The sequence below is a fragment of the Myotis lucifugus genome, unplaced genomic scaffold (genome assembly GCF_000147115.1).
Source record: "Myotis lucifugus unplaced genomic scaffold, Myoluc2.0 scaffold_82, whole genome shotgun sequence".
Classification (NCBI taxonomy): Eukaryota; Metazoa; Chordata; class Mammalia; order Chiroptera; family Vespertilionidae; genus Myotis; species Myotis lucifugus.
In genome coordinates this window covers 51,465-63,406 of record NW_005871130.1, presented here as the reverse complement: position 1 = coordinate 63,406, position 11,942 = coordinate 51,465, and the positions used below count along the sequence as shown (strand labels likewise).

At 40.5% G+C, this 11,942-nt stretch overlaps 1 pseudogene; it reads right to left on the bottom strand.

Annotated features, from left to right (window-relative positions):
* Positions 1-9,306: 9,306 nt before the first annotated feature.
* Positions 9,307-10,719, bottom strand: LOC102418151 (annotated as a pseudogene).
* Between the last annotated feature and the right edge of the window lie 1,223 nt (positions 10,720-11,942).

The following is an 11,942-nucleotide window of genomic DNA, read 5'->3' as shown; positions in this document are numbered from 1 at the left end:
TTTGAATAATAAGCCATCAACATAGCCGCCTCCTGGGTTTTGCTGTGAGGACCATGGCTGTCTTGGATGATGCATAGTTCTCCATATGAGAATGACTCACTAAACACTATTGTTGTGAACTGCAATGGCTCAGGGACAAACAGGCTAGGATCCCAAAGGGAACATAATTTAGTTTACCTCGTCTAGCTCCACCACCATGGTAGTGTGTCCTGATTCATGTCCTCTGGCGGAGAGTGAGCGTCCATAAAATGCATTGGGGCAATGGCAGCTATACCAGGACCTTTTCCTCTTTCTTGCTACCTAATTTCTCATCTGTTGTGCAGCCATTTTGGAAGCTGTGACTAAAATATATTCTTGTCAGCAAAACAGGAGTGGAATGGAGGTTTCTGTGCTGCTGGCCTTCTCTTTGAGGCCAACCTGTCCTTTTCTATCTTCTTTGGTTAAATTGAAGTGCAGATGTTACACTGAGTATTTTATACCTTGCTGACTCTGTGAGTGTTTAGAAATCCTAAATGCCTCTAAGACTAAAAAAGTTTTCACATGTAGAGGTGGCAGACATTCCTATCTTCAGTGTCCCCACCATAAAGCCTCCTACGTGACTCTGTCTCAAGGCCAGAGGGTAAGTCTAGGTGCATTGCTTTCAGGAACTCTACTATCCATACACATAATCCTGTGCTTTGAACCAGTATGGGATATATCCTATATAATAAAAGCATAATATGCAAATCGACTGAACGGCTGAGCAGCAGAACGACCATCCCGACAACCATCCTGACGACCACCCAGGACCACGCTATGACACCTACTGGTGCCAGGCCAGCCAAGACGGGTGCGATGCGATTGGTCAGGGCCCGGCCATCGCCCCATGATCGCCCTGCAGAGGGAGGCCCAGGCCACTGACCGGTGGGCTGCGGCAGGTGGACGGGGTCTCCCTCTGCGAGGGAAGCCCAGATCCCGGGTGCCGGTGGGAAACCGGTGCCAGCAGCTGGGGGAAGGAAGGGCTACTCTTGCAAGAATTTTGTGCATTGGGCCTCTAATTTAGACATATACACAAATGAAAAATTGGCACTGATTATAGAAAGACAAGTGTTGGGGTGCTCCTGGGAAGGTATACATTCCCTAAGTTAAGGCCTACACTTGACAAGAAACTTTTAACGATGTTTTTAAAATCAAAGTTAAGCAACACACTATCTCTTCTGATGCTTCTTTACATTATATCCCATTTGGAAGCACACTTTCCGTGGAGCGATCAATCTTGATGCAACTCTGACTTGCTATGGTTTGTTTAACTCTTGTCCATGGCACCTCATTGCCTGGACTACAGGGCTAAGGCACCTTTCAAGGTATTTCTTGACTTCTCAACTAGGACTCTCCTACATTTCCAACCTCGTTTCCTGACAGTCTAGGCTTCAATAGATACTTTTGTGTCCCTAAACTGCTCATAGTACTCAAGCAACACACACTTAGCTCTCGCCCTCCCTGAGCCTGAGTCCCTGTATGTTGTGTGAAGGCTTCTGCTGGTGGCTTCCCTTGGCTGACCCGAGGACATTAGGTGGAATTTGTTTTTCTCCAAATATGTTACATCTGCTTTCTTTAAATTTTAGAGTGTCTCTCTCTCCTACTGTGTTAGGGAGGTAGTTGCCATAGTCACTTTGTCACACTGTTCCTACAGTTTCCATTTCATCAACCAGTTGCTTTTCTAATTTAGGCATAGACCCTATTGTTGAACAAATTTGAACACTTTTGTCTCTGTTGATATCCCCACCATGACAAGGAAGCTTCTCTTAAATAAGCCCAGAAAATAGACTTTACGTACCTTTCATGGTTTTTTTTTCTGAGGCAGAATCAGCCTTTTCATTTTCTTAGAAATTCTAACATTTTGCAGATAATTTTACATTATTGGTTTAAAAATGCATGTTTTCATGTCCATTATTCCTTCTAGAATATGAGGCTATACAAGGATAGAGGACTTTTGATTTATTTTTATCCTTCCAGCCTAACTGAGTGAATGTTAGCTGACATTAAAAATAATAATAATATATGCAAAAATAATACTTTGTACATATAGCCACATACTTATTGAGGACTTCATTCAGGGAGTCAATGTAACAATGCCACCTATAAGCAAACCCCCTCTGAATCTAGATAAACTGTGAATGCTCATGTTTTCCCCTGAAAACTGCTTTATGTTGAAATCTAGCCTAAAATCTCTGTGCACAAAGCTAAGTTTCTCAAAATGCCACTACCACAAGATAAGTGTTCTGTTATCTTTAAACTCTGCTTGAAAATCTCGATGAAAGAATGCTGACTGTTGGCTAAAAAAGTACGTAATTAAAGTTCTTCTCAGCAAATAGAAAATCTAATTTAAGAAAAACCACTATCTTTTTTTCTCTCTCCAGAAATCATCCCCTTGGTTAAACAAGTAATTCTTTTCAGTTCTCACTAAAGTAAATGTATTATTGCACTATCTTACATGATTTAACACCAAATAATCACTGCATGCAGAGTAAAGAGCAGGATGTGATTCTTCTAGGAGGTAATTTCCCCTTAGATGCTATGGATTAGGAAAATAAATGGTAATGTTCTATATGTTTAAGGAGTGTTGCCCTTTATGTTCTTAAAAGGTGAATTGTACAGTTCAATTCCTTATTCTTCCTGCCCAGCATCTGTTCTGCTTCCTTCTGCCCATTCCCATGTCTGCCCATCCCCATGTCTGGCCATCCCCATGGCTGGCCATCCCCACTTCTGCCCATAAGTCCAGTTACGCTGAAGGATATACAGATGATATTCGTAAAGTAAGTGCAGAAAGGATATAAGGTTTTCTCAATGTATGCATATGTCAAATCTTCTCCCTTTGTCTTCCAAGGAGAAGTATAGGTTGTGGTTGAGACAGTGGATTCACCCACCTCTTTTTAAAAAAGTGTGCAAATTCCAGGCTGTCACTGGCTGACTGACACCCCTAACCCTCTCCATAAAATCCACCCATCTCTCTCAAATCCTTCTAATCATACTTTCTCATTGAATCTTTCCTCTGGTTAGAAATTAGGACATTTACCCTGTCTGATAACATTCAGTACTCTTGGAAACTTCTTATCTTATTCCATCACCTAACCTATCTTCTTATTTTATTTCTCCAAGGTTCTTCTGGGGATGGTAGCAATAGATAATTGGGTAAACAGATCTCAGCCAATTTGGTAGAAAATTCATTATCCTTTTCAACTTGAATAATGTCTTCAGCTAGCTAAGGAGCACTTAAGGGCACTAAAAGGGCTAATGATGTGGGGATTTGTGAAAACAAAGCAGGATCTGATAGTTATTTCCAGTCAGGAGGATCTTTTAACCTCCATTACCTTGTACCATGTTGACTGACAGCGGCTGTCTGTTCCTCTCACAACAGGCCAGGGGAGAAGGAATAGTGAGTCCCCTTAATGATCTCAGAACAAGGTCTGCTCCCAGGTCTGCATGTCAGGGATGACCCAGAGGTTAAATAGTTGCGGACAGAACACTCTAAAGACTTGTGTCTTTAATGGAGTATATTTTCTTCTCTATCATAAATCAGAAAGGTTCCCACTAGGATTTTATAACCGTCCATTTCACCCCTGTGTGTGAGAGAAGTTAGCTTCATTAATCCTTTCCTGCTAAAAGATCTGAAAGATAAGAGAAATGCAAGCATCTCGCAAGGGCACCTTATAAATACATGGGGATGGAATTTAGAATCATAGTCTTAGTTTTAATATGAAGATTGGAATCTATTGACACACTGTAGACGTAGCTTGATATTAATACCTTATTCCTAGAAGGAGGAGAGGGGAAATATCTACACCTGTAAGACACTGCCAGGAGCTAATATTGAAATAAACAGAGCACCACTCTCTTGTCGTGGAGTCGACGTCCTACTCAGTGTAGAATTCTGGAAAATCTCATTAGCTATCCAATGCTTTGAGGGAATTTGTGTGTTTGAAAAGAAGAGATTATGAAAATAACTGAACAGCAGTAATGCCTTTAAAATTACTAAATGATGAGAAGGAAGAAATGAAAGGCATTAGCTTATGGTAATAGAAAACCCCTATTTATTTAAAAATCTCAAACTAATAAAGTAAGTAAAAAATGAGATTGCATCCCCTACATGGACTTGAAATATTACCAACATTGTAAAAATCACAAAAGCAAAATCATGACTTTTTAAATATCCATAATAAATGTAAACTTCAACATATTAGGAGCTGAAAATAAGTGGATCCTCAGTTATTCCTGTGGGGAGAGAAAAGGGTGGACAAACCTAAATTTGCAATTTAAAATACATTTTTTTCAATTGTTTTGCATCCCTAAACTCTCCTATTTAGTTGAATTTGTTTTAATTTTTCTAAAACCTCACTGAACTGGTTACCATTATATTGCTTGCATTTGACTTTTGAATTTGACTTTGTCAACCCTGTTAGACAAGATTCCTATTTAGAAATAGATTTTGTTCCTTTTTTTTTTCAGCCCACAGACTTTTCTATATTCTCACTCTTTCCTGATTTTTAGCAGTGTATGGATTGGCCAAGTAAGCCTTTCATTTTTTCTGCAAACTGTCAGCATAGTCGATGAGCTTTGCCATCTGCTTAGCTGCAAAAGGTTTTTGTTGAACATATTGGAAGGGCACCTCTCACTTTGATGACTGCAGCTGCCAGGCCAAAGGAAAGGAGAACCCTGTACATCTGTCTGATGTCCGCATCCTGGAAGGTGGAATCAAACCTTGGGTTGCCATTCAGACAGGTAGCAACTAACAGTCCATTCCACTACAGCATATTATGAAGGAAGGAAAAGCTTTAGACCTAAAATAATTTCAACTTCATGTTTTTCATTTTATACAAATGATTTATCTATATGATAAAATCTTAGCAATAAAAATAAAAAGTCCTCAAGATATTATTGTTTCCACTTTTAAGATGGTATTTATATATTGCACTATACCTTCCCCCCACTTTTCTCAATAAGACAGAGACATGCCCAAAGGCAAAAAAAGACCACTTCATTCCAGATAATATTGTCATCCTCTACCCACCTTGGCTTCCTTTATTCTACTTACAACTTTTGAACTTGCTACATTATTTTCAGGCAACTGCTTAAAACTCTGTTGAGTCATCGGTCTTCACCTCCCCCAACATCTAACTTAATGTCTTGCACATTAATTAGGAGGTATTTGGTAAACACATATATCTGACAAATTGATGCAAAATAGTGCAAGTGGTTGGCTATGCTAATAGCATAGAAAATGGAGACTACATGCTATGCACACATTCAGATAAAAGGAAAGATGATTTGAAGAAACAAACTGTGTATGTTGGGGGTTGCACTCTTTCCTCTGTGAAGATAAATTTGTATATAGAAAATTTGTTTTCAGAATGGCCTTAATTACTTTATAAGTATAAAATATGTTTATATGCTTACACACATATACCATAAAACTTTCTTAGAGAGAGACGTTTTGAATATTTATCGAGTGTTGTGACTACATAAATAAGTGCTGATGTCACAATAGTTGTACTTTAGATTTATATATTTTCTTATATTAGTTTGGGTAAATAAAAGCAAAGGCAGTATTTCATATTATTGCACTAAATTAAGTTAAATTCTTCCTTACTCTAAATCACAATTACCCTGGATGAGAAGCTAGAGGAGAAAGGATTTGTGTTCAGATTGCCTTACTATTTTTAGTTGTCTTGTACACTGTCATTTAAATTTCTTTGCTATAGCATCTGGGTGAAAGGCCTGCCATCCCACTAGTACTGATTTAGAACTGTGCTGAGAATGTTTCTACTTCTCTTTGTCTAATTGACAATCTGTGGTCCTTAGGCATCAAGTCTTTTACTGTGTCCTCTACCCAAGATATAGTGTGGAGTGGTACTTGCCTCTTCCCTCCTTTGGGTCTTCATGAGAAAATGTCCACACTTTTAAGATGGTATCTAGAAATTGCTCTATATTTTTTCTCTTTTTCCCAATAAGACAAAGATATGCCCAAAGGTAAGAGTTTAGTGGTTTTCATGTCTATGTACCATTGCCTAACAGAATGTCTGACCTATAAGCATTTGGAGGCTGAATGAAATAATAAATCAGTCATTATCTATAATCCCTGAGCAGTCTATTTTGGTTCATCACTTTTATATAAAATCTCAATATGCTAAATTAGCATAAAGTGCATTTGATTTAGAAGGGTGTAATTACAGAATATACAGTTTGAAATACCATGATGTTGAACACCTCCAGAGATCAAATTGACATACTGATGAATTACAGTTAGTCTGGATATTGGATGAGATAAGGGAAATTATGTAGTAGATAAAAATAGAGTTTCAAATTAATGTATTCATTCTCAAAAGACAATGCAAACAGTATTAATGGTTTCTACTTGTTAGGTATTTCTTTTGAAACACACACAGTGCCAAGTGTTTTTATACCTTATTTTTGATCTGGCAACAATCGTGCCAGGTGGTTTTACTTATATTTTCTAAAAAGACTGAGATTCAGATGGTCTATTAAACTTAAGAAGTAACATTAGAATTTGAAACTATCCATTTTCTCTGTTCCTGAGATTCTCTTCCTAAACCTCTCAGTCATATCAAATAATGCAAAGATAAAGTGATTTGTATAAAGAAAATAGATATAATGAATATTTGAGTGCCTCTTTTGTCCAGAACAGTTTCTATGTTGATGGTAGTGAAACCATCATTCTATCCAACTTAAACCTTAGAGAAAAGATAAGTAGAAAATAATAACCAGTATTTTATCGGGCTTTACAGTTTAAAATGGCATTACATATTGTATTCTAGTTAAGTTTATTTGAGATTTTGTGTTCCTTTAAGGCATTTCAAGGAGTAATGCTGCTTATATTAAGATTCAGAGAAGAGTGAAACATCTTCCTGCACAATCTGAAATATCACCCAATTAGTTTGATTTTCCTATACAAGCCCATTTCTCTCTACATATATCTATAGCTTCAGGTATATATCTATATCTATATTATCTATATCATCTATATCTATATCTATATCTATATCTATATCTATATCTATATCTATCTATATCTATATCTATATCTATATCTAAAGAGCCAGGGGCCATCACATCCGAAACAACCGAATGGATGACCGAACAGACTGAGTGGGGCGACCAGGCCAGCAGGGGGATTAGTGAGGGACAACCAAACGACTAAACACCAGGCTGCATGGGGTGACCAGGCTGACAGAGGGGTGCAGTTGGGGGTGACCAGGTTGGCAGGGGGGGCAGTTAGTGGCAACCAGGCTGGCAGAGGGGGGCAGTGTGGGGCAACCAGGCTGATGGGGGGGCAGTGAAAGGTGACCAAGCCAGCAGAGGGGGGAAGTGAGGGGTGACCAGGCCGGTGTGGGGGGCAGTTAGGGGCAACCAGGTCGGCAAGGAGGGGTAGATAGTGGCAACCAGGCCAGCAGAGGGGGGCAGTGTGGGGCAACCAGGCTGATGGGGAGGGCAGTTGGGGGTGACCAGGCCAGTGGGGGGGCAGTTAGGGGCAATCAAGTCAGCAGGCAGAGGCGGTTAGGGGTGATCAGGCTGGCAGGGGGGCCAATTAGGGGCAATCAGGCAGGCAAGCAAGTGAGCAGTTAGGAACCAGCGGTCCTGCATTGTGAGAGGGATGTCCGACTGCTGGTTTAGGCCCAATCCCCAGGGGACTGGCAGTCGGACATCCCTTGAGGGGTTCTGGATTGGAAAGGGTGCAGGCTGGGCTGAGGGGACCCCCTCCCCCATGCATGAATTTTGTGCACCGGGCCTCTAGTATCTATATAATGTCTATATCTTTGTACTGATATATATAGATGTCTATATCTACATGTCTACATATTTATAGATATAAACATCTATATACATATATCTACAGGTCCAAATATATAGTATATGTATTATGTGCATATATGTTAGTAATATATTATGTCTCAATTTAATAGATAATTTCTTTATAGAATTAATCATCTCTTTTTGAAATTGGTTATGGGGAATAAAGCCAAAAGTTTTCTTAAACATTTCCCTGGAATATAACATGGTTGCCCAGTTTCCTAAGAGACAATCTCCTGAACATTGCATTCATAGGTTACATGGAAAAGAAATCCACATAGGGAAATATATACTTAAGGATAATTGGAACAATAAAGCTATTCACCCACATTTAAGCAATATATGAGTGGCAGGTAGAAGATAGTATTAGACATAGCTCTTGTGTCCTAGGATGTGCAGTCAGGTAAATAACATCTAATTCAAACAATAACAAACAAAAAGTCCCAAATGAGTTATAGAGACCAAATGAACTGGATTCAGAAAAGAGAGATTATTGGATGGGTGGGTGGGGAATGGCAAGAAAAATGCTTTATCAAAGAGAAAAGGTTTGAACTAGGTTTAAAGGGATGCAAAATATTTTGGGTAAAGTAAGAGAGCCTTTCTGGTCTCAAAACAAAACAAAACAAACAAAAAACACGAAGTGCAGAAGGAAATGTGATAAGATTGGTGAGTAGCTCAGTTGGGTCCTAACCGAGGATTGGGAAAGTTGAATTGTAGAGAGATGGTTTAAGAGCCTGTTTTTAAGCCATGAATCTTATTTTCAGTAGCTTGCCATGGTACAGTACTTTTAGTAACAGAGGACCATTATGTTTCAAGTATCCAGGCAATGAAAGTAGAGTCAGGACTTTAGATATAGACAGTAAATCCAAAAGGAGTTTCCTATTCAAGTTTCTACAATTGATTCATTTAAAGAAAGAAATCATAAAATCATGAAAATATAAAATAACTTGTTTTATGGTCATCATTTATTTCATTAAAAATGCTTAATTACAGTGCTGAGAGCATTTCCCCCTAAAAAAAAAGTAGGTAAACAATATTTCCATCAAAATGTTAGTTGTCTCTGCAAATACTAGTACCTATTTTCATTTCACTGAACAGAGCACACAGCAAAAGGCTTCTGCTACTCCATTTTTTCCCAATTTTCTTTTTTGTTATAAACACCATCGCAAATTTAAAAAGCTGTTTAAACAGAGAAAAATATTGTAGTTCTTGATTTTCTGAGTGAACTTAATGCAAACACTGCTTTCCACTCTTTCTCTAGAGACCAACAGTGGGACTCAAACGAAGGGGTCTTCTGGCAGGTTGGCGGCTGTTGATGTCATCTGTTATTTACTGGGACACTTTCACCTGTGGATGAGGCTCCAGATGCACTTTCACAGAACCCGTGCAGTCACCTCCATTCGAAGCCATAGGGCCAGGCGCGTGTAGAACTGGGTGGTTGGCTGGAGTTGGTGCTGAGAGCTATGATGGCTCCACCCTGGGTCCTGTCATGGTCGGGCAGCCTGTCCTGCATCCCTGGATCTGGATGGCTCCGTGCTCAAGCTGCATTTCGGGCTGCAGGTTGGGCTGTAGGGTCTCAGCCGTCTGAGCTGCGGCGGTGTGGTCAGTCACTGGCGCCAGCTGGACGTACTGGACCTGGATGTCACTGCCCTGGAGAGGTGACCATCCATGCCTGTGGCAGTGGGGTGTGAGGAGGCCACGGCTAGCAGCTGGCCCCCCTGAAGCACCTGCCCATCCTGTCCCACGTGGTGTATCTGTAGATTGCCCTCGCTGTCCTGCGTGATCTGCACCTGCTCCCCTTGAGGCACATGAACGATGTGGAGGTGACCCTGTGGGATTACTTGGACCTGTCCATCCTCTCCAATCTGGTGGATCTGGACCTGCTGGGCGTTGGCCAGGGCATAGTGCAGGGCCTGCGGCTGGCAGCGTGCTCACAGGCTCTCTGATGCACTAGAGGAGGAGGAGGAGAAGGAGGACAGCGTTCTCCGAGAGAAGCTCTTGACCGCCAGGCTCTGGCCTCGCTGTTTCCGCCGCCAGGCTGTCCGGCATTTGGAGTCGATGCTCTGTTTGATTCAGTACCAGTCAGATTCCGTGATTCCAAATTTATATCAAAGGTGACACCGGATCCCACAGATGGTGAAGGGGTCGAGCTGCTTCTTGCCGTGCTTCTCTGGCCCCAGAGGTTGGAGGCGGCCTGCACCTCCCGCTGGAAGAGGTAGTCCAGCAGCGTCAGCAGCCTCTTCTCAGCCTTGCGGTAGTTGGTGCTGCTGTGCAGCCTGTCGGAGGGGATGATGGCGCAGCGCACCCACATCTCGGGGTGGTTCTTATCCCCCAGCCAGGTGCCATCGGGGTAGTCCTCTTCTGAGTTCCGGGTGATGAGGGTGATGTTTCCGATGTTCTGACTTCCCGACTGTCCCCAGGTGGAAACGGAGTCACTGGCCTCGGACCTGCTCTCCCCATCCTCATCGTGGCTGTCTTCCTGCCCGGGTACCTTCACCCCAATGGTGTTCTGCACTTTGTCGCACCTCTGTGTCGCCCCGAGAGGGGGAGCCCGCCACCATGGGGACTTGGATGGGACTGTGCTGCTTGTTTGTGATCAGATCCAGCTTTTCTTCTAATGATTTACCAGTAGCCTCGAGAGCTTGCAGCTTGGCTTCAGTGCTCTCCAATCGCAAGCATATTGTCTGGTTAATGGAATACAGGAATGACTTTACAGAGGGGTCCTGGCAATTGATCTCTAATCCTTGGCGTTTCAAAGCTGGTTCATCTTCGTCTGTCACCACATGATTGTCCAGTACAACCGGGTGATGGGGACTCGGGTCTTCTACTGCAATCTGCACCACGTCCCTCCGCCAGATCCTATTCTGACATCATCCAGAAGGAGAGGAGAGGGGCCAGTCAACAAGCAAGAATCAAACTCACGCAGGACTAAGATTCTATCACCTCAGTTATATCCAGTAATATTCTCTGAACCTGGTGCCTGTGCTGAACACTGGGAGTTTCTTCCACCTTCATCCTCAGCAACTGCTCCAGAGAACCGTGTGGGCCGCGGAATTCTCCTGGTGTTTGTCGGGGTGATGCAATGATGGCCTAAAATAACTTTTTAATAAAGTAAACATTTTCATGTACCCATTAAAATACTTTCTACTTATTTTCTAAATGCTGTTTATTATCCTTTTCTCTAGCATAAATGAATTATACATAACTTTAGTATATAAATGCAACTTTCTTCTTATGGTGGGTGTGAAGATATTAAGGTTCCAGGGTTCTTTGAAAATATAATTTTGTGAAAAAATGAAAATGTATTCAAATATTTAAGAGAATAAAATAAACAAAATCATCCATTTTCCTCTTAATCAATACATTTGTCTTCCCTGACCAAAGGTAATTTGTAAAGAAACTCATAAAATCATAGTATATGAGCAGGAAGTGTGGATTTTTACAAATTTTAAGGACTGGCTTGTAATATCTTACTGAGGGAATTATAACTAAAAAGAAAGGATTAGATAACAGAGGTACACCCAGAACACCTTCTTTCATCCAAAATTCAGTACTGACGAGAGAATAATCATTAATAGGATAAAAATTCTGTTATATGCATGCCATTAATATATGTCACCCTCATTGTCAAATCAGAGTTTTGTTGTTGACTGAATATTATATCTTTAAATTATTGAAATATGGAACTTCCTCTCTTTCTTTACTTTATATGTATATGTAGTCTACACTCGATTATTTTGCTTTATCATTTACATAACATCTACACTAATTTATTAGGCAGAATAATATTAGGTGAAGTAAATGGTATTTTATTAAAATATTGATATTAGAAAACAGAAGTAAATGTAAGGATAGGAGTTTTAAAACATGCAAATTCAGTAACTGGGAGCTTAAGGAGAATGAAGATATTTAAAGTAATCTTTGGCAAGCACTGCAATACTTAGCTGAAAATTTTTGTATGTAATTAGATTATGAAATAAAGCCAGCTGGCTTTGTAAAGTTTTAACTATGTGAATGCAAAGGCATATGGTCTTTTGATTGTGTCAGCTGATTTTAGTCTAGGTAGTATACTTACATGTTCCCAATAGTCTCAAGTT